Source organism: Symphalangus syndactylus, chromosome 2, assembly GCF_028878055.3.
Source record: "Symphalangus syndactylus isolate Jambi chromosome 2, NHGRI_mSymSyn1-v2.1_pri, whole genome shotgun sequence".
Taxonomy (NCBI): Eukaryota; Metazoa; Chordata; class Mammalia; order Primates; family Hylobatidae; genus Symphalangus; species Symphalangus syndactylus.
In genome coordinates, this window is record NC_072424.2 from 136,109,208 (window position 1) to 136,136,949 (window position 27,742).

At 43.3% G+C, this 27,742-nt stretch overlaps 1 protein-coding gene across 7 annotated transcripts in view; it reads left to right on the forward strand.

Moving 5' to 3' along the window:
* The window catches only part of TULP4 (TUB like protein 4), a 287,410-nt gene that overhangs the window by 18,615 nt on the left and 241,053 nt on the right, over nt 1-27,742 (forward strand). Inside the window, exon 2 of one of the 7 annotated variants that reach the window (XM_063632627.1) lies at nt 9,475-14,365. The exons of 5 other annotated variants lie outside the window; for them this stretch is intronic. The gene's annotated coding sequence lies outside the window, so the exon portion shown is untranslated. Of the gene's footprint in view, nt 1-9,474; nt 14,366-26,680; nt 27,414-27,742 lie in introns of those variants that run through there. One more of the 7 variants, XM_055268137.2, reaches the window with a different exon arrangement.

Here is a 27,742-nt window from a genome sequence, read left to right on the forward strand (position 1 = left end):
CAGTCACTGCTTCTATTTTCCATTATTTGTTCATCTTAGTTCCCTAAGATGTTTTGCTCTCACTCTGCTGTCTCGTTCTTTTGCCTGGACCTGAGTGGAAAATTAGGATATGTTGTTGCTGATTTTTAAGTCTAGGAGAGAAAGTCACCCTCATTGTGAGGAAGGATGTATTCCTATACATCACCCTCCAGGATCTAGGTGTGAGGCATGACCAGTCTTCCACTTTATTGCCTAGGCAAGACATGTTGCCTGAATAAACACGTGTCTTACTCTTCAGATAGGTTTGAAAATCTCTGTGGCCTGCTCTCCTGTCTCTGCCCTGTCGTAAGTGGAGACAGATGGACAGAACTAAGAGATGGAGAGGGCAGGCAGGGAATTAGGCAGAGCAGGCTGCATGTTGAGTGACTTCATGTCAGGTGGGCTGCCTGGTCAAAACAGCATTAGCAGGGAGGCCTTAGATGCCTCTGGATTTATTACCTTGTGGCTTCTCAGCTTACACCTGTTAATGTTAGTTGACCTGAGCTTTCTCATCAGTGACCAGTAGTAGCTTCTATTTGTGCATTCAAATAATCTCCCCTCTTTCTAACTAAAACACTTTTTTTGATTTTCTTAACATTTTCTGACCTATAAAACACCACTGCCCTGCCTTTCCGTATAGAAGACAGAATCTGCCGAGCACGGTGGCTCATGCCTTTAATCCCAGCACTTTGGGAGGCCAAGGTGGGCAGATCACCTGAGATCAGGAGTTCGAGACCAGACTGGCCAACATGGCGAAACCCCGTCTCTACTAAAAATAGAAAAATTATTATCTGGGCATGGTGGCAGGCACCTGTAATCGCAGCTACTCGGAAGGCTGAGGCAGGGAGAATTGCTTGAACCCAGGAGGCGGAGGTTGCAGTGAGCTGAGATTGCCCCACTATACTCCAGCCTGGGTGACAGAGCAAGACTGTGTCTCAAAACAAAAAGAAAACAGTGAGAATCTGATTATTGTGCATGCCTATGGAGGAGGGGTCAAGGAAAGAGTGGAGAAGGGAATCCTGGTTTTGGCCTCCAGCCAAGTCATTAGTAAATCAGGGGAGACAGAGTCTTGCTCTGTGGCCCAGGCTGGAGTGCAGTGGCGTGATCTCGGCTCACTGCAGCCTCCGCCTCCTGGGTTTAAATGATTCTCATGACTCAGCCTCCTGAATAGCTGGGATTACAGGAATGCGCCACTATGCCTGGCTAATTTTTGTATTTTTAGTAGAGGTGAGGTTTTGCCATGTTGGCCAGGCTGGTCTCAAAACTCCTGACCTCAAGTCATCTACCAGCCTTGGCCTCCCAAAGTGCTGGGATTACAAGCGTGAGCCACCACACCCAGCCCAGAAACACCATTTTTAAGGTAGATGTCCACATACTTCAGTTTGGCCAGATAAGAGTGTTGGCCTTTTCTCCAAGGAGTTTTTCTGAATGGTTTGTGACTTTTTCCATTGTAGGTGATCATCAGTGCTTACTTATGTTTAACACCTAGTTTACAAAGTATTTTTCCACATATGCCATTTCATTTGGTCATCACAGCAACCTTGCACAATATATCAAGCACACATTTTTGTATTCTATGAGAAAACTAAGGCTGAGATTTGCCTGTAGTCATGAGGTGTTAAGCAGAAGTCTTGAGACTTGAGTCTGCATCTCCTGATTAAAAACTCTGTGTCCCAGCCAGGTGCCGTGGCTCACGCTTGTAATCCCAGCACTTTGGGAGGCTGAGGTGGGTGGATCACCTGAGGCCGGGAGTTCCAGACGAGCCTGGCCAACATGGCGAAACCCTGCCCCTACTAAAAGTACAAAAATTAGCTGGGCATGGTGTCAGGTGCCTGTAGTCCCAGCTACTCAGGAGGCTGTCAGGAGAATCGCTTGAACCCAGGAGGCGGAGGTTGCAGTGAGCTGAGATTGCGCCACTGCACTCCAGCCTGGGTGACAGAGTGAGACTCTGTCTCAAAAACAAAACAAAACAAAAACAACCAAAAAACTGTGTCCCTTCTCTTACTCCCTCACTCCCACCCCGTGGCCTCCCTCTGCATGGATCCTGTCATGTTTATGGATCCCCCTGCAGGTGTTGCTGGAGGGGGCTTTCTCTTGGCAGTTGTAGACACTGTTGGGGACCAGAGCATGTACCCCAAATTGATAACCGGCAGACCCTATCGAGTGCATATCTAATGTTCTTTCTTCCCTTCTTTCTAAGTAGAATTGGAATTTTGTTTAGAGAGCCTCTTGTACCCTGTGTGACTCTTGGGAAGGTGATCTTATCCCTAGCACTGGGGTAAATCCTGACTGGTTTCAGCTAGTCACATAGGTCCCATTCTCCGTAGGTGATGACCGTAGGGGTGAGCCAGAGACCTAGTTCTGGTCAGCGAGATTAGTGGGAGGTCTGTCCAGAGGTTCTGGAAAAACAGCAACAACTCTAGGAAAGGTGGCCTTTTCTTCGTCTGAAAGTTGTCATGTCTGGGTGTGGTGCCTGGAACTGTTACAGTTGTTTTGCTGCTGGTCTGAGCATGAAGCCAACATCAGGGTGAGGACTGAGCCAAGCCAACAGCAGAGAGAACTCTGCACAGCCCCAGTGTACCATGCCTGGCACCCACTAACCTTGGACTTGTTCTGTGAAATAAATTTTCTTATTGTTTACGCCAATTTAAGTTAGGATTATCTGTTACTTGCAACTGAAGATGTGCTAACTGATGCAGTAGATTTCATTCTTTCCCTCGTTGCCTGAAGACGTACAGGGTATAAAGGCAGAACTGATCTAGTCAGAAGGTCAGAGGTGGCTTCCCTGGGGAAATGCAGAGGCCTTGGTGGGAGAGATCCCTTTTCTTGCTGGGCCTTGTGTGTCACATTTAAGGATTTTGGTCTTTATTGCAAGAGCGGAGCCTGTTATAGGTTTAAGTACTGGGCTATGGCATGAATGCAGTGAACTCTTATTATTTAAAGTAACTCTCTAGTTACTTAAGCTACTCCTCCTAGAGAACACCTTGGCTTAACATTCCAGAGTTGAGTTTGATTTGCTGAGCAGGCAAGGAGCAGTCAGTGGTTAAGGCTTTGGTGATTAGTAGGTGTGTCCAGAAAGCACAGAAGAGCATCTTTGCTTGGAATCTGATGAAGTGAACAGCCCAGATTGTTTTCTTTTTTCTTTGCCAGTGCGTGCATGTGTGTGTTTCTGTATGTATGTGTATATATAACTTCGGTGTGTGTGTATATGTGGTATGTATACTCACATGTACACACATATACCACACACACACAGGCAGCTTTCATGTTTTCTACTTTAAGGGTAACTTGTGAACAGCCTGTTGTTCTCTAAGTCTTTGATCAGTTAAATAAAAAAGTTGCAGCCAAGAAACCAAGAAACCTGTTGGCAGTTATAAAAACAAGATTGGTGGTCTTATTGTAAATAAAATTTTGAGGATGTATTAATATGTCTGAAATTGAAGTTTTTAGCATTTCCGAAAGTTTTCCTTCAGATTTGATATAAGATCTGCTCTCACTCTTATACATATGGATATATTAGCAAAACTGGATTACAGCCCAGTGTAATCAGGCAGGGAACCTGTCTGAACCATATAGTGGAACTGCAATGAAAAGCTACAGTATTCTTGTAATTATATTAGGACGTGATGTTGTCCCTCCCTATGTTTATTAATTAGTGGAGTTGTAATGAGACTTCCCCCCTATGCTTTTAAGGATGCTGATCAGTGGGCATCCAGGCAGGATTTTAGCTGTGTTTGAGAGCCTTCTGTGTAAAGGTGGGAGGGATTGGTGTTTCAGGTGGCAGCAGGTGAGCCTCCTGCCAGGTTGGCATAATGGGAACAGGACTCTTCTGAGCTGCCATCTGTTTGTGGCTGATAGGAAACCAGCAGTGATTTCTGAGGAGTGAGGAACTGTTCCATTTATGTTGAAATATTTAGAAATTAGTGCTGATCAGGCGATAGTAGGTTGGAGAAAATGGACTGTGGAGTGAGTTTTTGTTGTTACTCATTTCAGAAGATGCCTACTTTGTTTGACAACCCCTGCCCCCTCTCCCTCCCAAAAAACGAAAAGCCAGGACTCTTTTCGTTTCTGCCCACCCAGACTCACCACTCAGGTCAGCCTCAGCTCTGTACTGAGTTGCCTCAGGCCAGGGTACACACTATTTATACGACTGTCACATGTACACTGCCTGTGGTGTGTTTGCAATGGAGGGAATTCAGTCTGTCTCAAACTCTTATGATGTGTCTTTTTAAAAAACTGTGGTAAAATATACATAACAAAATATATTATTGTAATCATTTTTCAATGTACAGTTCAGGGCCATTAAACAACATTTATATTGTTGTGCAGCCACCATGGTGTGTCATGTTTCAACCAGGTGCTTTGATGGACTTTAAAAATAGTGATTGCTTCTTCTGTATGATGAATCATCAGCATGTTTTCTCTAACGTGATGTCCCTTTGGTTTTGCAGCTTGCATTTACTTCTTTCCTGTAGGAGTTGATTAGGTGAATGGAGGTGCTGTGTCCACATTTCTTCTGGGTTTGATTTGCTGCCCTTGCAGCTGGAGAAGCTGTACCCTCCATGTATGTTGTTTCTGATGGTATCCTGAAAACTTTGCTTTGTCTCCCCCATATTATACTCTCAAAGCAGCGGTACGAAATAGAGAAAAACTCATTTCCCCTTTAACCTGGCATTAGTTAGTAGGTTGGCTGGAGGAGTTAGTCTGTGGCCCAAGAGCGTACCAGAAAGTTGCTGTGGAGCATGGCAGTGGCCTGGTGTGGAGCGGCAAGTTAGGGTTATGTGGTCTAAGCCCTGCCACGGGAGCAGGTTCCAGGGGGTGGCTGATCTCTTTCTGGCTCTAGGACTCTGCTGGGTTCAGTCAACCACCTGTAGGTTTCTATCTTGCCTCTTTCAAAACAATCAGCGAAAGGACTGTAGAACCCTCTATTAGTCAGGGGATTCTTGGTTACTGGTGAAAGAGACCTAACTCAACTAACAAAAAAAGGGAATTCGTTGGAAGGATTCTGGGCTGTCTACGGAATCCAGGTCAGGAGCCAGGGATTGGGCTAGGATGCTGCATGGATGGGGCCAGAAGGACACTCTTTCTCTCTCTTCTCTTCTGCCTCTTTCCCAGCTGTCCACTCCCTCAGTGTTTCTGAGTTATTCCTTTTCTGTCATGGACCAGCAGTCTCTGCTCTTTGGTCCAGGTGGCACAACATGGCTGCCAGCCCCATGTTTTTCATATTATGACCCAGGTGTCCAGAGAGAGACTATTTTCTTTGTGTTCCAGAATTTCCAGGGAAGAGCTGATGAGTTGGTGTAGAAAATAGTGACTTCCATGGTAACTGTGGGAGGATGGAAGCCATTAAGGAAGTCGTTGAGGTTCAGCAGAAGGTCCATCCTTGCTGCAGTTTATAAAAATGTTAGAGACACCACTCCAACAGTTAACAAATAGGAAAAGACCTGGGCTGTGAAAGCTCCAAAGCCTTGCATTAAAATTTAAACCAAAACAAAACAATCAAATAAAAAACTAAATTAAAACAACATGCCACCATCACCAGTGCTAACAAAAAATCCTTCAAGATTGAAAATCTGAACTTGCTGAACAAATTCGGAAGCTGCTTTTTGTAAAATCAAAGTTCTTTTTTAGTAAAATAAATTATAGCTTATTTTCATGTCAGTATTATTTGAGCTCAGAGAAATTGTGGCCAAAGTTTAACCAAGCAGGGTAGCTTGACATGGGATATATATACCTGAAAAAACAGGATAAATATAAATATTCTAAATTTGCCAGGTATAGTGGCTCATGCGTGTAATCCCAGCACTTTGGGAGGCTGAGGTGGGTGGATCACTTGAGGTCAGGAGTTCGAGAACAGCCTGACCAATATGGTGAAACCCCACCTCTACTAAAAATACAAAAATTAGCCAAGTGTGGTGGCGCGTGCCTGTAATCCCAGCTACTCGGGAGGCTGAGACAGGATAATCGCTTGAACCTGGGAGGCAGAGGTTGCAGTGAGCCGAGGTTGCGCCATTGCACTTCAGCCAGAGCTTGCTGTTAGAAGGCCCTTTTCTAAAATCTACTAATTTCATATTATAATTTGAATTTTCACTTAAATCAGTGTGTGCCAGTGGATCTGTCCTCCCTTGCTGTCATTGTATCTCATCAGGGTCACAGATTCATGGGTAGATCACATACTCCACTGACTTTTGAGGTTATGAAAAATAGCTGTTCCTCTTGTGGTTGTTTGGTTATGCACATAGATATCCTCTGTGATTTTGAGAACTCTATGGAATTCAGTTGGGATTGAATATTCTGTGTGAATTGTGAACCTGTATGCAGTAATCCAAGGTGAATTGAAAGCATCATTTAATTATTGCAGTTTTGAACCACTGTTAACTAAATATCAGAACAGTGGCTAAGAGGTCATAATGCTTTGACACCAGTGCTCTAACACCGGCTTCGTGTCACTTCAACTTGGTTCTGACACCAACCACCTGAACTGAATGTCAGACATGAGTTCTGCAAGGCTGCTCCCATGGCAGATACCAGTTGCAAGTCTTCACGCTACCTGCACTTCTGACCAACTGGCTGTAAATTTGGGGATTCCACCACCTTGTCAGTTTTGATAATTTGCTAAAACAGCTCACTAAACTCACAGAAGACGGTTTTATGATAAAGGATACGACGCAGGAACAGCCAAATGGAAGAGACACATAGGGCAAGACCTGGGAGGGTCCTGGATGCTGAGCTCCCATGCCATGGAGTCAGGGGCATCACCCTCCTGGCACATCAATATATTCATCAGCCAGGAAGCTCTTTGAGCTCGGGTGTTTATCGTATCAGGGTCTTATGACATCGTTGGTCATGTGATTGAGCTCAGTCTCCAGCCCCTCTTCTTCCCAGAGGTCAGGGGTGGGAATGAAAGTTCTAGCCCTCTAATCATATGCTTGGTCTTTCTGGAATGGCCAGCCCATCCCTTGAAATACTCTAAGGGCCCACCGTCTGTCACCTTATTAGTGCAGACTCAGATGTGGTCAGAAGTGGCTCTTCACAGATAACAAAAGACACTCCCGTCACCCAGAACATTCTAAGAGTTTTAGGAGCTCTGTGCCAAGAACAAGGGCAAAACCCAGATATATTCTTTCTGCCACATCCATGATTTAGATAAAACTTGGGTTCTTACAGGAAGTTTCTGAGGATATTAAGATGTTCATGACCATCCTGGCTAACACGGTGAAACCCCATCTCTACTGAAAATACAAAAAATTAGCTGGGCGAGGTGGCGGGCGCCTGTAGTCCCAGCTACTTGGGAGGCTGGGGCAGGAGAATGGCATGAACCCAGGGGGCGGAGCCTGCAGTGAGCCGAGATCGTGCCACTGCACTCCAGCCTGGGTGACAGCGAGACTCCGTCTCAAAAAAAAAAAAATGTTCATTAGTGTTTAAGACTTCTCCATAAGGATGACAGTTGATGCTGAAGGAGATCTCCTAGGCAGAGTGAGGGGAGTAGAGGGATTTGGATAGAGTTCTGAGAAATGCCAGCATTTGAGCAGTAAGTAGAGGATGAGGGGCTGGGGAATGCCTGGGGAGGTGGAAGGGACACAAGGAGAACTGGCTGCCATCAAAGCCTGGGGAAAAGTGTATTTCTTTTCTTTTCTTTTTTTTTTTGAGACAGAGTTTCTCTGTGGTTGCCCAGGCTGGAGTGCAATGGCACAATCTCGGCTCACTGCAACCTCCGCCTCCCGGGTTCAAGTGATTCTCCTGCCTCAGCCTCCCGACTAGCTGGGATTACAGGTGTGCACCACCACACCTGGCTAATTTTTTGTATTTTTAGTAGAGATGGGGTTTTGCCATGGCCAGGCTGGTCTTGAACTTCTGACCTCAGGTGATCTGCCTGCGTCGGCATCCCAGAGTGCTGGGAGTACAGGCGTGAGCCACCGCGCCTGGCTGAAAAGTGTATTTCTAGACCAGTGCTCTCCAGGAGAATTTTCTGGCGTGATAAAAACCATCTATATTGTTGTGCAGTAAGGTAGCTACCAGGCACATGGAGGCTGTTGAGCAGTTGAAATGCAGCTAAGGCAACTGAGAAACATAATTTATATTTTTATTTAATTGTACTTAATTTAACCATATGTGGCTAGTGGCTACCATTTTGTACAGTGCAGTTTGATTTGAGGACATGGTCAGTGGGTTAAGAAGCATAAGGGCTACAAGTATACTTTGTCCTTTCAGCCATCACGCTCTAGGGCTGAAGTTTTAGAGTAGCTTAAGACTGTAGGATATTCCCCACAGATAACTTAGGTAATTGGGAGCAGTCTCGGAACCTCTTGGGACCTGGTAAATGTCTTGGGCTTCAAGGGTAAGATCCAATTATTCAGATACTTAATGAACATAAATATCAAAATGAGACAGTGATTTGATTGATGGAGAGTCTTAAAAAATATAGGTGAGGGATATGAATTTCGTTAACGTGCAGGGTTCAGCTGCATGTAACAGAAAACTCAAGCGGCTCATACAAGATTAATGTTGACTGTTCATGTAGCGGTCTGGAGGCAGGTGGGCGTGGGCTGGTTGCATGGCTCCTGCTGATCAGGGTTCCAGGATTCCTCCGCCTTTCTCTTTCACCATCTTTAGCCGCAGAGTTCCTCACAGTGCGTGATGGCTGCTGGAGCTCAATAATCACACCATGACCAGGCAGGAGGAGAAGAGAAGGTGGGAAGGGCAAAGGACTCATCTTCCAGATGAGCTAGTCCACCTTAAAGATCTTTCCTGGAAGCTCCCTCTTCACCTAACAACTTGACTTTCTGTTATGCTTCATCAGCAACAACTACATTGAGGCGGGGAGATGAGTCCTTGATCTGGGCATTTTGCTGCCCCAAGTAAAACCGGGATTCTGTTGGTGAGGAAGAAAGGGAGACTGGACATTGGGTAGAGGTCCGGCAGTCTCTGCCTTGGTGTGGAAAGAGTGCACCTCCATGCATATGGGAGAAGCACCAGTGCCTTCATTCCCTGACATCGTGTCCATGAAGGCACCTGCTGTCGCAAACACCACACCATCATTCCCACTCAGCCTCCGCAGGTTTCTCTGCAAGCTCGTTTGTAGGTTGGCACAGCTTTGACAACATCCCTTTTGGTTCTCAGAGCTCTTCTGGAGACTTTAGTTGTGGGCTGCCTGCTCCTTAGGTTCAAGTAACTGGTAACACGCCTACAGTGCTCTGAGTGCTCCCTGGGAGAGCGTGTGAATCAGAGGTCAGTTTCAGAGGCACATTCTCAGGGGTCGTATTCTTCACCCAGGCCAACGACCACTGAAGTCTTCCTGCACATTGTTCCTTGCAGGGACAGCTAGCTGCTGGGCACACATGGGGCACAAACTGGATAAGGCTCCTGCCCATTCAGGAGCTTAGGTCAGTAATTTTCCTAGTTCTTCTACAAAGAATTGAACTGTTTCCCCTCCCTGCATTCTGTTATCCTTTTCAGTGAGGATTCCGGAAGAGTCTGAGAGAAGGCTGGAAGAAGGCTGGAGGGTGGTGTCATGGGATGCATGTGCAGATTCAGAAGTGGCGGGTGCAGAAGAAGAGCGTCCAGGACAAGCAGCTGTCTCTGTGCCACATCATTTGGCACCCTGTGATGTCACCTTGCTTTTCAGGAGTGCAGCCAGTTGTGGACATTTTGGAATTGTTTTGCTTTTGGAATGGGTGTTGGGGTGAAGCATTCTTCTGCTGGGTTTTCAGTTGTAGCTCTAACTAGCCACATCACTTCAGCCAAGTCATTTCTCTCTGGGCCTTAGATGTTTCCTCTGTGAGGAGGGAGTTGCCACATCCACCTAGGATATTGTTAGAGCCCGTGTGGCAAAATGATGATCTTTCAAAATCTTTACTCGTCATCATCACTCAGAATAATACCATACATGTGGAGGTTGAGGGCAAGGAAGTAAAACAGATGTATCTCTATCTTTGTGTCCCTGTGTCTGTGTATGATTGATGTGCCAGACTGAACATCCCACCAGTTTAAATTACCTGTGGTACTTCAGAAACCTGCTGCCAGTTTGTTAGATATATTTTTAGGTTGACATAAGATCTTTTGTTTAGCCTTTCAGCAGTTTAGCATTTTTGGATTTAATATCAGGACTTGAACTGTTTAACAGCAACCCCTGAAAGGCTATGACGGGTTGTTAGTAACTTGACTAAAGCACTAATTACAACTGGGCCTAAGCTGGGGGACTGTCTCCTAAGAACTAGACACTCATGGAGTGAATGGCTAAGTGAGCCTAGCCAACCACTTAAGGTTTCAACCTCAAGGTGGTTTTATTATCCTCTGCTTAATTTATAAATAGTAACTCCTGAGCTGCTAAAGACTTTATTCCTTTGTGAAAAATACTCTAGAGAAGAAAGGCAATTATTAGTGCTATTGATGGAGGTAAATATTCTGAGGGTTATTAGCCAGAAAATAGAAATTTTGGCTAAATTAAAGAATAGGTATTAAATTTGGTAGTGGCTTGGGTCTATAATGGAATGAAGCTATCAAAAAGAAAAAAACTAATTAGCTGGGCATGATGGCATGTGCCTGTTTTCCCAGCTACCCGGGAGAGGAAGGTGGGAAGATCGCTTGAGCCTGAGAGGTTGAGGTTGCAGTGAGCCATGTTTACACCACTGCACTTCAGCCTGGGCGACAGAGGGAGACCCTGTCTCAACAACAACAACAGCAGGCTGGGCGCGGTGGCTCACACCTGTAATCACAGCACTTTGGGAGGCCAAGGCGGGCGGATCACCTGAGGTCAGGAGTTAGAGACCAGCCTGGCCAACATGGTGAAATCTCGTCTCTACTAAAAATACAAAAATTACCCAGGCGTGGTGGCAGGTGCCTGTAATCCCAGCTACTGGGGAGGCTGAGCCAGGAGAATTGTTTGAATCCAGGAGGAAGAGGTTGCAGTGAACCGAGATTGCACCGCTGCACTCCAGCCTGGGGGGATAGAGTGAGACTCTGTCTCAAAAACAAAAACAAAAAACAAAAAACCAGAATAAAGAAAAAACTTAACAAAACTTTACTCATGAAGTAAAAGACAAAACTTCAGTGAAATTTATGCAGCCTGTGGGGTTGGGCAGGCGCAGAGGAACTGCGGCCTTAACAGAATCACATTCAGGAAAAGCGTAGGAGCCCATTCAGAGGTTTTTACGGGCTCTGAGGTGGTGAGGGCAGTGGTGTGTGTCATTGCTTAAATGAACTTCAATTTGAAGAAAGACTGCTCTGATATTTCTGGGAACTAGTGCCATTTGAGAATTTAGAAATTTATATGTATGTTGGTTTGTCATCTTCACACCAAAATCTACTTTATTTGCACATCAGTCATAAAGGTGTTTTACCTGTTTGGCTTATTTGTGTGTTTAAAATTAAAACTCAAACCATTTTCCCTCTCCAGAAAATGTGGCTTGTGTGGTATGACGTCTTACTGGAGTTGGGGGAAGGCTTGGTGGGCACCTGAATAAACATCGATCTAGGGAAGATGCACCTGGAGGGCTGCCTGGACAAGTCCCTGACGCTACTAGATTGCCTACTTTCAAAGGACTAGGAAACATTTTTTCAGCTTTAAAGGATTTAAAAGCCAGTGATATTTCAGAATAGTGCTGAAAGAGCCCTGCTGTTGAATGAACATTGGGATCACCGCATGTGGGTTGTGGCAAACCCTTTATCCCATGAGGCCCTCTCTTCTCCATGCCTCTTAGTTCTGCAGACCATCAGTGCCGCCCCTGAAATGTCCTGTCTTAAATAGAATGCCTTGAACCATACCTCAGCATCAAAAATGTGGAGCCAGGGGAGCTCCAAGGACTGGGGATTGTCAGTGCCTTCAAAATGACAAGTTAGAAGTACTAAGGTAAAAGCAGAAAAGCATCTGTGAGGGACTAACTTCAGGTAGTGCCTCTGACAACACAGAGCAATCAAGTTACTACTGTGCATTTAACAGGGCACACCTTTTAGCTCTGAAAGAACCTTAACTTTTTCAGTGCCTCCTTACCAGCACTATCACCATTGGTCTTTACAGCGTTCTTGAGAAAGGGCAGAGCAGATAGTCTCTTCACTTGCAGATGGGAAAGCTGACTTCGGGGAGCTGAGCCCCATGCCAGGTCTCTCAGCCAGGAAATAGCAGGTTAGCCAGAACCTGTCTTCTGATTCCTGGTCTGATTCTTTTTCCATTTCACTTTCCCCACCCCTCCTTTTTAAAAGAAATTTTATTTTATGACAACTTTACTTACTTGCTTATTTAGAGCTTAACCTTCTCCCACAAAACATTTGAGGTGGCTTAAATGTAGTGACTAAAGAGGAAGTTGGCCGGGCGCGGTGGCTCACCCCTGTAATCCCAGCACGTTGGGAGGCCGAGTTGGGCAGATCACGAGGTCAGGAGATCGAGACCAGCCTGGCCAACATGGTGAAACCCCGTCCCTACTAAAAAAAAAAAAAATTATCCGGGCGTGATGGCACGCCTGTAGTCCCAGCTACTTGGGAGGCTGAGGCAGGAGAATCGCTTGAACCTGGGAGGCGGAGGTTGCAGTGAGCCAAAATCGTGCCACTGCACTCCAGCCTGGTGACAGAGCAAGGCTCCATCTCAGAAGAAAAGAAAAAAAAAAAAAACAAAGAGGAAGTTATGTTGATAGAAAATTTTGGCTCAAGTAAGGCAAATACTTTTTTTTTTCTTAAGCATTGAGAATGAGGATAAGAAGAAAGCTGTTTCTTTGATTAAACTTAAATCTTACCTGTGTGCCCAGACCTCCCCACCAGTTCTTAGATCATTGGACAGCACCCCCAATATTAAGCATGTATAAAACTTTTGTATTTCACTCCAAATTCAGGATGGTATGAATGGAGAAAGGAGTAACACATGAGGGAGCTTCGTGGTTATAGCCGCATTGCCTTTACCTTTTTGGTATTATACTTATGATATCATATTTTGCTATTTTTGTGCGTTTAAACATGAAAAGTAGTAAAATATTATAGTACATTTGTAAAAGGGGGAAAATCACCCCTAGCTTCCACCATTGTTATAACTCTTAAGCCTAGCATTCTCTTGAATTCTTTCCTCATAGGCACTTTTTTTCAAAAAGTTCTAAGCAACATTATAAACACTGTTGGAAGCTTTTAAAATTTAACATAGCATAAGCATTTTTTTCATGTTTTAAAGTAGTTTTCATAATTATACTTCTTTTTGAAAAATTTTTTATTGTGATAAAATTTACTTTTGTTATGGAGACAGGGTCTCACTCTTATCCAGGCCGGAGGGCGGTGATGCAGTCATGACTCACTGCAGCCTTGACGTCCCAGGTCCAAGCGAATCTCCTGCCTCAGCCTCCCGAGTAGCTGGGACTACAGGCACGTGCCACCACGCCCAGCTAATTTTTGTATTTTTGGTAGAGACATGGTTTCACCTTGTTCCCAGGCTGGTTTCGAACTCCTGGGCTCTAGCGATCTGCCCATCTTGGCCTCCCAAAATGCTGGGATTATAGGTGTGAGCCACTGTGCCCAGCTAAAATGTGCCATTTTAACCATTTTAAAGTATACAGTTGGCTCTACATATCCACAGGTTCTGCATGTAAGGACTGAAAACATTCAAAGAAAAAAAAATACAACAAAAATATAGTAGCACAATAGCATTTACGTTTTATTAGGTAATATAAGTAATCTAGAGATGATGTATATGAGGGATGCATATGGATTATATGCAAATAATATGCCATTTTATATGAGAGACTTGAACATTTAAGGATTTTTTTTATCTACATGGGTCTTGGAACCAACCCCCATCGATATTGAGGGACAACTGTATAATTCAGTGGCATTAAGTACGTTCCTGTTGGTGTGCAGCCATCATCACTATCCATCTCTAGAACTTTTGTTCATCTTCCCCAACTGAAACTCTGTGCCCATTAAACACTTCCCTTTTACCCCTTCCCCGGTCTCTGATAACCACTGTTCTATTTCTGTGTCTATAAATTTGACTACTTCAGATACCTCATATTAGTGGAATCATAAAATACCTGTCTTTTTGTATCTGGCTTATTTCACTTAGCATGATGTTCTGAAGGTTCATCCATGTTGTAGCGTGTGTCAATGTCCTTCCCTTTCAAGGCTGAATAATATTTCATTGTATGTCGATACACATTTTGTTAACCCATTCATCTGTTTTTTTTTTTTCTATAATCCAGGACAGTGCTGAAACCCATTCATCTGTTGATGGACACTGGGTAATTAAGCTTTTTGAAGACTATAATAGGCCATCAAGTAGATAAATCATACTAGAAGATGCAATTTTTGCCCTCAAAGAATATTGAAGTTGATATGCCAACATGTCAAACACAGAAGATGAAAGCAACTAAGTGATGTGAGAAGCCAGTGTGGGTTCATACAGAGTAACCAAAGGAGGCTGTCCTTGCCTTTCATCTAGTTGTTAGACTGAGGGAGGGTAGGACCTGGGAGGATTCCAGAAGGTCTTCAGTTTGATTTCTGACCCTCCCACTTCTGTTGCTCTGTTAGGCCTCTGTGTACAGTTAGCAGCCATCTCATAGTAAATCTTCCAAATCATTAGGAGGGTCACTGCTTTGTCAGGACAATTTATACCCTTTCTCAATTAGCAAATTGTGTAGCAATCTGAAGTTAACTGGAGTGTTGCTCCCCTTTTCTATTTTGCTCCTGTGTGGATGTGGTGCAAGAAGGCCTTCCAAGGTCAGGCTCCCATTTTCCTCTGTGGGTTGGTATAGACATGTTTGTTGGCCAGACATTGCCTAAAGCCCTGTAGTCAAGGATGGTGTGCTTGCCTTTGCCTGACTGAATTAAGGCTCTTTGGTGCTTTTCTATCAGTCGAATCCCTTCTCCTCCATGTCCTTTAGAAATTGAGAAGGGTTTATCAGTGGTACATTGCTCTGTTTTCCACAGGTTTTTAAAATTTTTTTTGTTCTATTACATTTGTTTGATTTTTTTTTTTTTTTTGAGACGTACTTTTGCTCTTGTTGCCCAGGCTGGATTGCAGTGGTGTGATCTTGGCTCACCACAACCTCTGCCTCCTGGATTCAAGCGATTCTTCTGCCCCAGCCGCCCGAGTAGCTGGGATTACAGGCATGCACCAACACGGTTGGCTAATTTTTTTTGTATTTTTAGTGGAGATGGAGTTTCTCCATGTTGGTCAGGCTGGTCTCGAACTCCCAACCCCAGGTGATCCGGCCACTTCCACCTCCCAGAGTGCTGGAATTACAGGTGTGAGTCACTGCACCTGGCCTTGTTTGATCATTTTAATGGAACTTTGGGGAGAGGGAATAGGTAAACAGATGGCTCATTCATCATCCTGAATTTATTTTTGTGTAGTATTTATTGTCTTAGTCTGTTTGGCTGCTATAACAAAATACCTTAGACTGGGTAATTTACAAACAATAGAAATGTGTTGCTGACAATCCTGGGAGCTGGGAAGTCCAAGAGCAAGGCACCAGTGGACTTGTCTGGTGAGGGCTTGCTTAATCACTTCCCAAAGGCCCCACCTCATAATGCTATTACTTTTGATATTAGGTTCCAACATAGGAATTTTGGGGGGACACCAACATTTGGATCATAGCAATTACATTTTCCTATTTTACTGAACTCTTAATTGTTCTGATTTCATTCGATTCTGTTGGGTTTTCCAGGTGGAAAATTATATTACTTACAAATCAGGGTGATTTTTGGCTCTATTTTTATATGACTTTTTTCTATTTTTATATGACTTTTTTTTTCCTGTTGTAATATTTTGCTTGTAATTTCTAGAATGATACTGAATAGCACTTTTGGTGAGCATCTTTGGCTTAATCCTCCCTTTAGCCTTTAGCACTGTTGGCTTTAGTCACTTTCTGCATATTGCCAAATTGCTTTTTTGGAAAGGTGCACTGGAATTGGAGAGTGCTTGTCACCCATGTCCACACCCAAGCTTAGTGACCAGAGCATTGTGAAGGGTCTTCCCAATTTGTGGCTCTAGTCATTTTAAAATTAAATTTGGGTTTGCCATTTATTATTTTTTTCTAGATATTCTCGAGTCTGAGAATAGAGTTGGCCTAGGTTCATACATTGTTTTGTTCTCACCAGATAATTGCACAACTTTTTCTTCCTATTCCAAAGTAACGGTGTTGTGGCGTGGAAATTACTGTTGTTAATTTTAGCACCATAGTTTGGTGAAAAAAGTATGGGTCTTGGAGCCAGATATCAGAACTAAGCTCTGTCACTAATAGCTAATAGCCTAGTGACTTTTCATAACCTTACTTAAACCCTCTGAACTTTAGTTTCAGCATTTGTAAAAAAAAAAAAAAAAAAAAAAAATGATTTTCCTGTGTCTCACTGGGAGATTGAGAACATGGAACATGGAGTAAGATGCAAAGTGGGCCCTTCCTTAGTAGTGGAGAAATCATTAGCATTCACATACAAGGCCATTCAGCAAGAAATTGTTGCCATTTGAGATTTTGATAGACTTTAATTTTGATCAGAGATAATTTTAACCTTTTTTTTCTCCGTGATTCTTCATCCCTGATTTCCAAATGGAATCAGGGTCAATGATAATTGTCTCTGCGTATTTCTTTAATTATTTTATTCCAGATTTTAAACATTGCTTAATGGGTAGAATATAAATGAAATTACAAAAGCAATGTCCAACATTTATTGAGCACTTTACTATGTGGGCAGGTAATTAAGTATTTTACATATGTTTATTTAATCTTCCCAACATTCCTACTTCTTGGGAAATGAAGGTGCTTGAAAAGTTACCCAGTCAGGTGGTGGGAGAGCCAGGCCTGGTGCCCGGCAGTCTTGCTGCTGAGCTGCTGTCACTGTGCTGCCTTTGCCTTTGTGGTCTTCACAGGGTTGCTCCCTTTATTCTGTGTTCCTTAAGCCCATTTTATTGCTTCTAGATCTAGAAAAAAACAAAACTAAAACACTTAGTTTTTGAAAAGGCCAATTGTTTTAAAGTTACATAGTGTCAAATGTACAGCATTCATATCTATTAAATATACGTTAATTCTACTCTGTAGCAGTAAGACCTTTTCTTATCCAGGCAGTATAATTAGATCTTCTATTTATCTTTAATAGCCTTCTATTTATCTTAAGAACTCTGGCTTAATTTTCTCTTGGATTATTATAAAGTCTTCATTATTGGGATATTTTTGTCAGTAAATTGTCCTTACTTGGTCCAACCTGGAGCTCTCTTTCTTTGTTTTGCTCTTGCATCATCATTTGAAGACCCTACCTTGGCTTTATCCTGCCAGGGACTGGTCATTCCAGCAAGATTCTCTCAACTCTGCTCCACAGCACTTTTTTGGCTATTGATTACAGGATTTACCTTATAGTATTGAAGTTGGTTTATTTTGCCCATCTTCTCTCACTGTGTAGGGTGCTTATCGGGGCTAGGGACTGGACTTCGATGAGTTTTGCATTGTCAGCACCCGGCCTGTTCTGCCTGTGGTGGGCACTCACTAAGTGTCTCTGGTACTGGGGCCTGTGATGGACACTCAGTAAGCGTCTCTGGCTTGAGTGTTGCTTGGCTGCTTTCCTCGTTTCGCACTGCACTTTAGACTATTGCAGCTAAAATTAACACACATCATCTGTTGATGTGATGCTTGCCTCCTTTTAAGCTTTTCTCAAGCTTTCAAAATTTCCTGAAATTTGTCCTTCACAGATGAAATTGCTCCTGAATTAGAGGTAATTTACTCCAGGCTTCCTTGTGCTTAAATGTGGCAACTTTCAAGGCTGCCTTCGTTTTTGCCTCAGAGTTTATGAAGCAGCTTAGTGTAAATAGATGCTGTAGGGTCGGGCACAGTGGCCCATGCCTGTAATCCCAGCACTTTGGGAGGCTGAGGCAGGTTGATCACCTGAGGTCAGGAGTTCAAGACCAGCCTGGCCAACATGGTGAAACCCTGTCACTATTAAAAATACAAAAATTACCCAGACACGGTGGTGGGTGCCTATAATCCCAGCTACGTGGGAGGCTGAGGCAGGAGAATAGCTTGAACCCAGGAGGCGGAGGTTGCAGTTAGCCGAGATCGCGCCACTACAGCCTGGGTGACAAAGTGAGACTCTGTCTCAAAAAAAAAGAAAAAAAAAAGATGCTGTACTTAGTTTATTTAATATAAGCCATTTTATGTTAGTCACTGCTCTGTTGCGTTTTGTTTCATTTTCAATTGTTGCTTCTCATGTGGTAATGAAGAAAGCATTTAAAGGCCAAGTTAGGTGGGTGCCTATTTTGGTCCAGCTTCCTCAAGTTGTGTCATGACTTGTTGATGAGGAGGAAGGGCAAGGAGACATCTAACTCTCACAGGCTTTGTCTCTTATAGCTCAGATAGGGTTTCTTTAATCCATTTTAGAATTTTTTTTTGTTTTTGAGATAGGTTCTTGCTCTGCCACCCAGGCTGGAGTGCAGTGTGCCATCATAACTCGCTGCAGCCTCAAACTCCTGGGCTCAGGTGATCCTCCCACCTCAGCCTCTGAGTAGCTGGGGCTACAGGCGGGCCACCACATTTGGCAAATTTTTAAATTTTTTATAGAGACGGGGTCTCACTCTGTTCCCCAGACTAGTCTCAAATTCCTGGGTTCAAGCCATCCTCCTGCCTTGGACTCCCAAAGTGCTGGGATTACAGGCATGAGCCACCATGCCTGGCCCCAGAGGCTGAGGCAGGAGAATGGCATGAACCCGGGAGGCGGAGCTTGCAGTGAGCCGAGATTGTGCCACTGCACTCCAGCCTGGGCGACAGAGTGAGACTCCGTCTCAAAAAAAAAAAAAAAATTTTGAAAGAGTAGCTTTGATTCAGGTGTAACTGTCCTCCTAAAGAAAAATAAAATGTTCTGAGAAGTTTTATTTTAAAGTTGGAAAGCACTGAGAATAAATCTGTTTTGGGGGAAACATTGAAATGCTACGTTTGAAAATCTGTAGAATTTGCTTCACGTGAGACAAAGGATGGGTTAAGTCATTGAAAGGACTCACTGGTACACATGTGCAGTGGAGGGTTTAAAAGTATTTGCAGAAAAATATTTAGAACGTTTAATTTCTAAATTAGAAATGTATGAGTGAATTTAGGAGGAAGGGGCTGGTTAAGTACCCAGGGATTGGTTCCACAGTTGCTGAGCATACACTGTCACCAAGTCAGATGTTGCTACTGTCCTCGGGGAGGTGACAGGGGAGAAAGCCTTATCCACTAGGTTTTAATTCAAGGTGCCAAGGACCATGTGATGTGGCAGCAGGTGCATTTCAAGCATATAGAGGTAGAATTTTTCAGTTGGGAATTACCAATGGTCACCAATGTTTTTATCATCAGATTCTTTTTATATTTTCTTTCTTCCTCTCTTCCTGCCCCCATGGCTATGATCTTATTATTAGCCAAGAATTGTTGTACAGTACAAGATAATGGTATTAATAGCTCATATTTGTTTATTATGCTTAATGTGAGCTGAATGAGGGAGAGGCTGGAGCTGGAGAAGAGGATGTGGCGGTGAGTGCTGTGGTACCCCAGCATCCCAGGCCAGCCAAGGCAGAGGAAGAAGCAGAGGAGACAGAAAGAATCACAAGGGAGGAGGAAACTATCAGGAAGTTCCTGTAGAGAGCTTACAGTTAACTCACTGAAATCCCTCCACAGCTGCCTGAGATAGGTTTTGTCATACCTCCATTTTACAGTTGGGGAAACTGAGACCTTGAGTAGTTAAGTAGCATAGCTCTAATGCAGGAAGTAGTCATTGACAGACCCAGGATTTGAAGTGAGGCTGTCAGCCTCCTGAGTTCCCCTTCTTAATCACTACTGCTTTCCAAGTTTCTAGAGTGTTTCAGTCAAAAACAAATGTGACAGTTTGGTTTGTGTAACTTTACTATAGTAGATGTGTAGTTCTCAATACATACTTTATCTTAGCCAGAAGGCTAAGGAAGCGATCAATATGTGTTTTAAATATTGAAAAAGAGCTTATGGACTTTGATTATTGGGTTTGTAGATGCATAGAGATCTTATGACCTGGCTTTGGGAATCTGGTCCGATCTTGTCGTTTTGCCTTTGGCGAAAGTGAAGGCCCTTGTTGAGGGACCTACCTGACACTTCACTGGAGCTTGAGCCTGGGTCTCTTGAGTCCAAGGTTAGAGTTTTTCCTATTGTACTATGATGTCCTTGGAATGTGTGTTCTTTACACAGTGTTGCAAAGTGAAAGTTAGGGAAAGTCAAAATGGGTAAGATGCTAAAAGTGCCCTTATCAAGACCACAGATAAGCTTCAGGAGCCAAATCCAATGTCTTCATTGAACTGGACCTCTCTGCAGGCCCTCTCCTTGCTCAGGTGTTGAGACTCCCCTCTCTGTTGGTTTCCTCCTCCCTGTTCACTCTTCCTTCTCACCCTCCTCTGCTGGCTCCCTACCTCTATTTACCTGACATGGGGTTCCACAGGGCTCACCACTAGAGCCTTTCCTCCATCCTCATCCTCCCTCGCTGGGCTTAGTATGTTCTGTAGTTCTGTAGTTAAAACTTACCTTTATGTCAATGACACTGACTTATCTCCAGTCTATACTTTGACTCCGAGGTTCAGATGCAAGTGTCCAGCTATTTACTTGACCCTGCCATAGGGATGTCTCCTAGACATTGCAGACTCAACATGCCACATATGCTCATGGCAATTCCATGCCCTGTCCCATTCTTCTTCAGCTCAATTACTGCCACCACCAATTGGGAATTATTCATAACTGTAATAGCTGACACTTACTGAGAGTTTATTATGTGCCGGGCACTGCCTCAAAAATATTACACGAATTAACACAAATAATCTGTTTGGTCCTAACAATAGTACCATGAGGTAGGTTGTGGTAATAGTAATAGCTAATATAGCTCCTAGTATGTACCAGGCACAGTTTTAAGCATGTTACAGATATTAACTCGTTGAATTCTTATCACAGATTCATGAGGTAGATACTGTTGTTATCTCTAATTGATAGGTAAGAAAACTGAACTACAGAGAGATTAAGTTACTTACTCCATGTCCCTCGGTTAAAACCTGCCTCCCGGGCTGGGTGCAGTGGCTCACACCTGTAATCTCAACACTTTGGGAGGCCGAAGTGGGTGGATCATGAGATCAGAAGTTCGAGACCAGCCTGGCCAACATGGTGAAACCCCATCTCTACTAAAAATACAAAAATTAGCTGGGCATGGTGGTGGGCACCTGCAGTCCCAGCTACTTGGGAGGCCGAGGCAGGAGAATTGCTTGAACCCGGGAGGTGGAGGTTGTAGCAAGCGGAGATCACGCCACAGCACTCCAGCCTGGGTGACAGAGTGAGACTCTTTTTTTTTTTTTTTGAGAAAAACCACACAAAAACCAAAAGCCTGCCTCCCAGCTGCTCTCTTGTCCCTCTCTGTAGTGAGCATCTTAGTGCTGGCTACCACCAGCTGTCCCTGGATCACTGCAGCAGCCTCCTGCCTGTGCTTTCTGCCTTTACTCTGTCTTCTTCCACATAGCAACAATGTTGGTCCTGAAATGAAAACCAGAACATTTCATTTAAACCTTCCAGTGGCCGCCGGGCGCAGTGGCTCACGCCTGTAGTCCCAGCACTTTGGGAGGCCAAGGCGGGCGGATCATGAGGTCAGGAGATCGAGACCATCCTGGCTAACACGGTGAAACCCCGTCTCTACTAAAAATAGAAAAAAGTCAGCTGGGTGTGGTGGCGGGCACCTGTAGTCCCCGCTACTCGGGAGGCTGAGGCAGGAGAATGGCCTGAACCTGGGAGGCGGAGCTTGCAGTGAGCTGAGACTGCGCCTCTGCACTCCAGCCTGGGCAACAGAGTGAGACTCTGTCTCAAACAAACAAACTTCCAGGGGCTTCCCACTGCACTCCGAATAAAATATAAGCCCCTTTCTGTTGCCCACAGGCCCCTCCTAAGCAAACCCCCAACGTCCTGGTCTTTTCCATATCCTCATACATGCCAAAGTCTTTCCTGCCTCTTGTTAGCCTTATATTGATCTCTTCCATTTTGTTGTTCTCTCCGTTAGAATGTAAGCTCCTTGAGGGCTAGAGCTTGATCAATGTAGAAAGAAATAAGTAAGATATAAGAACAGGTTTAATTTTAGACTGTATCAGTATTCCATTTTGAAAATGTGTTCTGAGTTCCAAAAGAGCCAAATCTTACTAGACTGGAACACAGTCCAGTGCCGAGTTGTGGAGTGCTTGTATAGTTCTGCCACTGTCTGGAACCCATGCGCTACAAGTGTCCCGCACAGTTGCAGCTGTTTTTTTTGTTGTTGTTGCTTCCCTCTTAGTCCTGCCCATCTTCTTCATGTGCCACGGTGTTTGAACTTCATGAGGCTGCTGCTGTCGAAACTGTGGTGATTCTGATGGTTCTGTGGATAGTGGAAGAAAACTGGCCAGGGACATACAGGGAGAGAAGCTGAGCCTGAGAGGATTTGGCCATATTCCTGCCTGTGAAAGACCATGGGAGATGGTAATCTTCAAGGTCCCACACTGACCCTCACCAATTCATATTCTCCTGGCACTGATTTGCAAATTGAGCAACAAGTCTAGCAATCTGGATGGCCACAGTTACTACTTTCTTTAGCTCTCAATGCCCATTCTAACCCACGGCAGCTCTTCATCACTGTCCTTAGAGATTCCTTTGAACCCACCTTGATATACATAACTACACTAATGGCAAGTTCTTTCATTTTCTTCAGTAACCAAACCTGTCAGCATGGAGCCCGAGGAAATAGGTCTTATGAGAATTTCTGTAGTAAGCAAAAACATAGAATTTGGGGTAATATTAGTAAATAAGCAGTAACTTAGCAAATTAAGATCTTGTTTGTAGTTCTGCTGTGGGGGACAGTAACTTGTCGTCTTATTTAAGACCCTGTGACTTTCAAAGAAGTGTCATTCTGTGAAAGTATTGAGGGAGGGTAGGCCCCTGCTGTGAATATAAGAGTGTACAGTTCACATATACTTTCTAAATATTGAGCAGGAGTAATGACTGTAAGAAACTAGGGAGACTTTTTCTTTTTTTTTTTTTTTTTTGTTAAGGCAGTCTTGCTCTGTCACTCAGGCTGGAGTACAGTGGTATGACCTCAACTCACTGCAACTTCTGCTGCAAGAGTTTAAGCGACTCTCCTGTCTCAGCCCCCCAAGTAGCTGGGATTACAGGTGTGCGTCACCATGCCTGGCTAATTTTTGTGTTTTTATTAGAGACGGGGTTTTACCATGTTGGGCAGGCTGGTCTTGAACTCCTGACCTCGAATGATCTGCCCACCTTGGCCTCCCAAAGTGCTGGGATTATAGGCGTGAGCCACTGCGCCTGGCTGGGAGACTTTTTCTTCTTCCTTCTTTCTTCTTCTTTCTTTTTTTTTTTTTTTTTTTTTTTTTTGAGACAAGGTTTTGCTCTGACACCCAAGCTGGAGTGCAGTGGCATGATCATAGCTCACTGCAGCCTCAAACTCCTGGGCTCAAGTCATCCTCCCGTCTCAGCCTCCCAAGTAGCTGGGACTACAGATGTGCAACCACCCCCTGGCTAATTTTTTTTTTTTTTTATAGTAAACATGGAGTCTCACATTGGTCACAAACTCCTCCTTCTTCTAAAGCAACAAAAACGTGTTCTTAGTTGACAATGGAATGGTAAACATGACTCTCATAACTGTTGTACTGAGTGCATAACTTATTTAGGTGACAGTAGGTCAATATAGATGGTGCCAGCTCGACACCCTTGTGTCATAGGGTCCCTTTGCCCAGCACTCTCTTTTTAAATTCAGAATAATTGGAAGCACTGCCTTCTCTGCAGACCTACCAAGGTGTTATGCAAGCAGTATATTTACATAAATGTATATTGTATAAACATATAGTATATTTGCTAATAATAATACCAAAATATTATGGAAATAGAGAAGGCCTAACTTACTAGAACCCACATGTTTGTTTGTTTGCCAAGACCTCTGCTGGCCTTCTTTTTTTTTTATCTTTTTTTCCTTTTTTCTGTTTTTCTTTTTTGAGATAGGGTCTTGCTCCCGTTGCACAGGCTTAAGTGCAGTGGTGCAATCATGGCTCATTGCAGCCTCAACTTCCCAGGCTCAAGTGGTCCTCCCACCTCAGCTTCCCAAGTAGCTGGGACTACAGGCGTGTGCTACCACACCTGGCTAATTTTTTGTATTTTTATTAGAGACAGTTTTTCACCATTTTGCCCAGGCTGGTCTCAAACTCCTGGGCTCAAGTGATCTTCATGCCTTGGCCTCCCAAAGTGCTGGGATTACAGGCGTCAGCCACCATGCCCAGCCCTACAGCATCTATTTACGCTAGGTCTGTCTCTTGGTCTTGAATGTCATCTTTAATGACCTCTCAGTCAGGGAGGTCAGGAAAATGAGATTTCTTTGTAGATATTAAAGAGCATCAGAGAAATTACTTTTGGTGTTGCAGCCCAAGTACATCATGGGTTAAAATGACTTTTACAGATTAGCCTGTGTAGCAGTGATAATGCTTATCACATTACTTCTCTAGAAATATTTTTTCAGAGTTCTGAACAACCTATTTGTAAGAAGACTTTAACAGCATAGTCCGTGGGTTAATTGGGGAGATTTATGTTAGGGCCACCAGGAGCAAGGGTTAGCTTTGGCCACAGTAGCCAGAACAACTCTTGCCCCATCCCTCCCTCCTGCTCAGTGTGGCTTGTGTAGGTAGTTGTCTTGTTTCTAGTGTCACACTAGGCTTGGTTACACTGAGTTTCTGGTGGCCTGGAGGGTAACTTTTGGCCTTTGTGTGGAAGCTGTCACTTTGCACCGTAAATATCAGATCTTAATTCGGGGACTTCTTGGGATGATGTCCTTCAGTGATGCAGATATTCTGAAACAACTCCCTGTAACAGTCCCAGGTACCAGAGATATCCCTTCTTTTCTTTTTCTGGCAGCAGTAACCTTTGGGGTCTTTCTGGGCCATCTCAAGCTTGGCTTGAGGCAACTCTGTTTCCTTCACTCAGAGAGCATCATATCAACTTCCATCACCTCATCCCTGGAATTCTCTTGACTTCTTTTGCTGCTGTGGCCTTTGAACCAGAGCCCAGGCTCAAGCTTTTGTTGGGTTCTCTCAGCATAGGTGGAGGTGAATGTGGACTCCCTTCCTCTTGTGCTAAATTCATCATCATAGGCATGGAATAACTGAGCTTCAAGGGATCTTAAGTCTGTTGCATGTCTGTCAAGTGGACTGCCCTCTGTTTGCATTAGATGAAGTATTGGGGGAAGTGTAAGGTCTGTGTTTTCACAGCTCCTTTGAGACTGCTAAAGGTGTCCGGCCTGTACTGTGTGGTACAATGAGCTGTATTGACAACACAGCGTCACAAAGAGCAAGTCTAGTACTGTATCTTTCCATACAATTATTTTGATATAGTGCATTTTGTAGTGTTTAGAGGGGAAATGTAGAAGAAAATACTAGTGTTTTTTTTTTTTTTTGGCCATATGCTTTAGTGTAAAATGATCCAGCACTTTCCAAAAGATATTTTTATTAGTAGTACTAAACTATTGTCTGTATGCTCATGTTGATTAAATTGATTGAAAAGCTTAGTTTTCAATACATATACTCAGATCTTTCCTAGAAAAAAATGTAATGTTAACTTTGATGATACTTTTTGTTTGATGTAATCTGAGAACGTTTTGACGTCGTAAGTTGAGAAGAACAGTTGCTCTGATAATAGATTATTTTCTTCTTGATCATTTTACCTATTTTATTAGTTGTTTTTTTTTAAATAGGTGCCAGTAAGTCTTCTTTATTTGACTCTGATATTTTTCCCCTTTAAGCATCTTATTGAACAAATACTTTTAGAGGACCTCCTATGTTTAGGGCACTGTTGTAGAACCAGTGAAAGGAAGGAGAGCTGGAGGTAAGTCGCAGTCTCTATTTGGGGAGCTTGCCTGGGTGAGTTTAGCTTTCTTTACGTAGACCCCATGGGGATCCAGAATACTGGCCATAGTTTTTGAAAATGTAGAACAATGAGTAGATATTCAGAATTCAGAACTTAAATTATATATGCTTTCTACCATCTAGTTTAAACTTTTAAAAGATATTGTTAAATTCACACTTAAATTGCTTTAGTACGTCTTTATGATTTTAGCTCAAGTATGATAGAATAAAGATATGTTCTTTTCCCTTCACTGCTGTGTTCTGATCTTAATGTCACAGGAAGACAGTAATACTGTGATTGACACTAATACATTTAGAAGATAATTTCTAGCCTCAGTTTATGATAGCTATGTACATTTATGAGGAAAATCTTTAGCACATGGCTTACATGGTACAAAAATTGGTTTCAAATGACTTCATCTGTGTTTAATTAACTATGTTAAGAAAAAAAGAGAAAAGAAAATGGAGACTCTCTCTCCCCCAGACCAGCCATTTGACGATAGCATAATTGGGAACGTGTCCTTGGCCTCTTTCCTCCTCCTCCCCCCTAGAATGGTGTAGGTCCTCTTTACTCTTAGTGAGATATACAGCAGACCTATTCATTCTCTTCCAAGAAGTTCTCAAAACAGCAGACAGCTGTGAACACTTGATACGTGTTTGGCTTGGAATTCAGCATGTGAACCTCTGCCTAGACAGTTTTTCCCTAGACCAGAGGGCTTATTTCAGAACACAGTTGTGAAGTGAGGTGATGCTTCTTTACGGCGTGCACCACTAACTGCGTGGATAGACAAGAGATGCACCACGGTAGACATGAGGGTTTGACTTTCTCCATAACTGGGAAGTTAAAATTGACAGTTTGGTAAGAAGGAAAGTTGCGTATTTCTCATGTATTCCATTGCCATTTCCTTTTATTTATCAACGTGAATGTTGAGAGTTGGGCCTCAGTATGAATTTTAATTAGAATTGTAGTATAGCATTAACCTTACCATGGTAGCAAGACCAGTGTAATAGGAATACACTTAAAAAAAAAACTTATACATTAAGAAATGAATAATTGAAGCCATGCCAAGTCCATGATACTATGCATTCATGCCATTTTATCTTGTTTTAATTGCCTTTTTATTTTTGATATTTCAACTGATCATTGATTACCTTTTCCTCCCTGGTTATTTAAAATTAACTTTTCTTCATTTTTCTTTACCAGGAATCTATTTTATTAGCGTTTTGGGACAAGTGGCTACCTGAATATAGATTTTATTTTTGTTGTGAAAATTGGTTTCTTACAAAAATTCTTCAGTGAAGTTAAGAAGTGCTTCATGCCAAAGGAGAAAACTGGTCAGGAGGAGTCCCTGCATAGTTTGATTTCCACTTAAGTGAGGCCCTGCCTCAGTGCCTGTGCAGCTGTCTAACTGTTGGCTGCTGAGACAAGTCTGCAAGCCTGGCTTTCCTTATAGAGTGGTGATAGTTGGGTGATTAATTGAAGATATGATTTTGTATTTGAGGACCCAAGCAGAAGAAAGTCTCACATTCTAATGGTCTTTGAAAGGTGCACTCTTTTAACTGTTTAAATTGAGAGAGAGAAATGCTGTAATTTGTCATCTAAATTAGAAAGTTAAGGCTGTTTTATTCTGCTTAGCACAGTACCTGGGATGTTAGGCACTCAAGTGTTTGTACAGTGAATGAATAAATGGACAGATGGATGGATAAATAAATTTAGTTGATCTTTATTTTAAAAAAATATTTTATTTAAAAAGAAATGAATAGCAGATACCTTACATTAAACGTGAGGAGTAATAGCTCACTTGTAGCTTTTGCACTCTCATTTCTTTGGGCAGATGACTGGGGTGAATGGATTAGGACAGGTGGCCAGGGTGA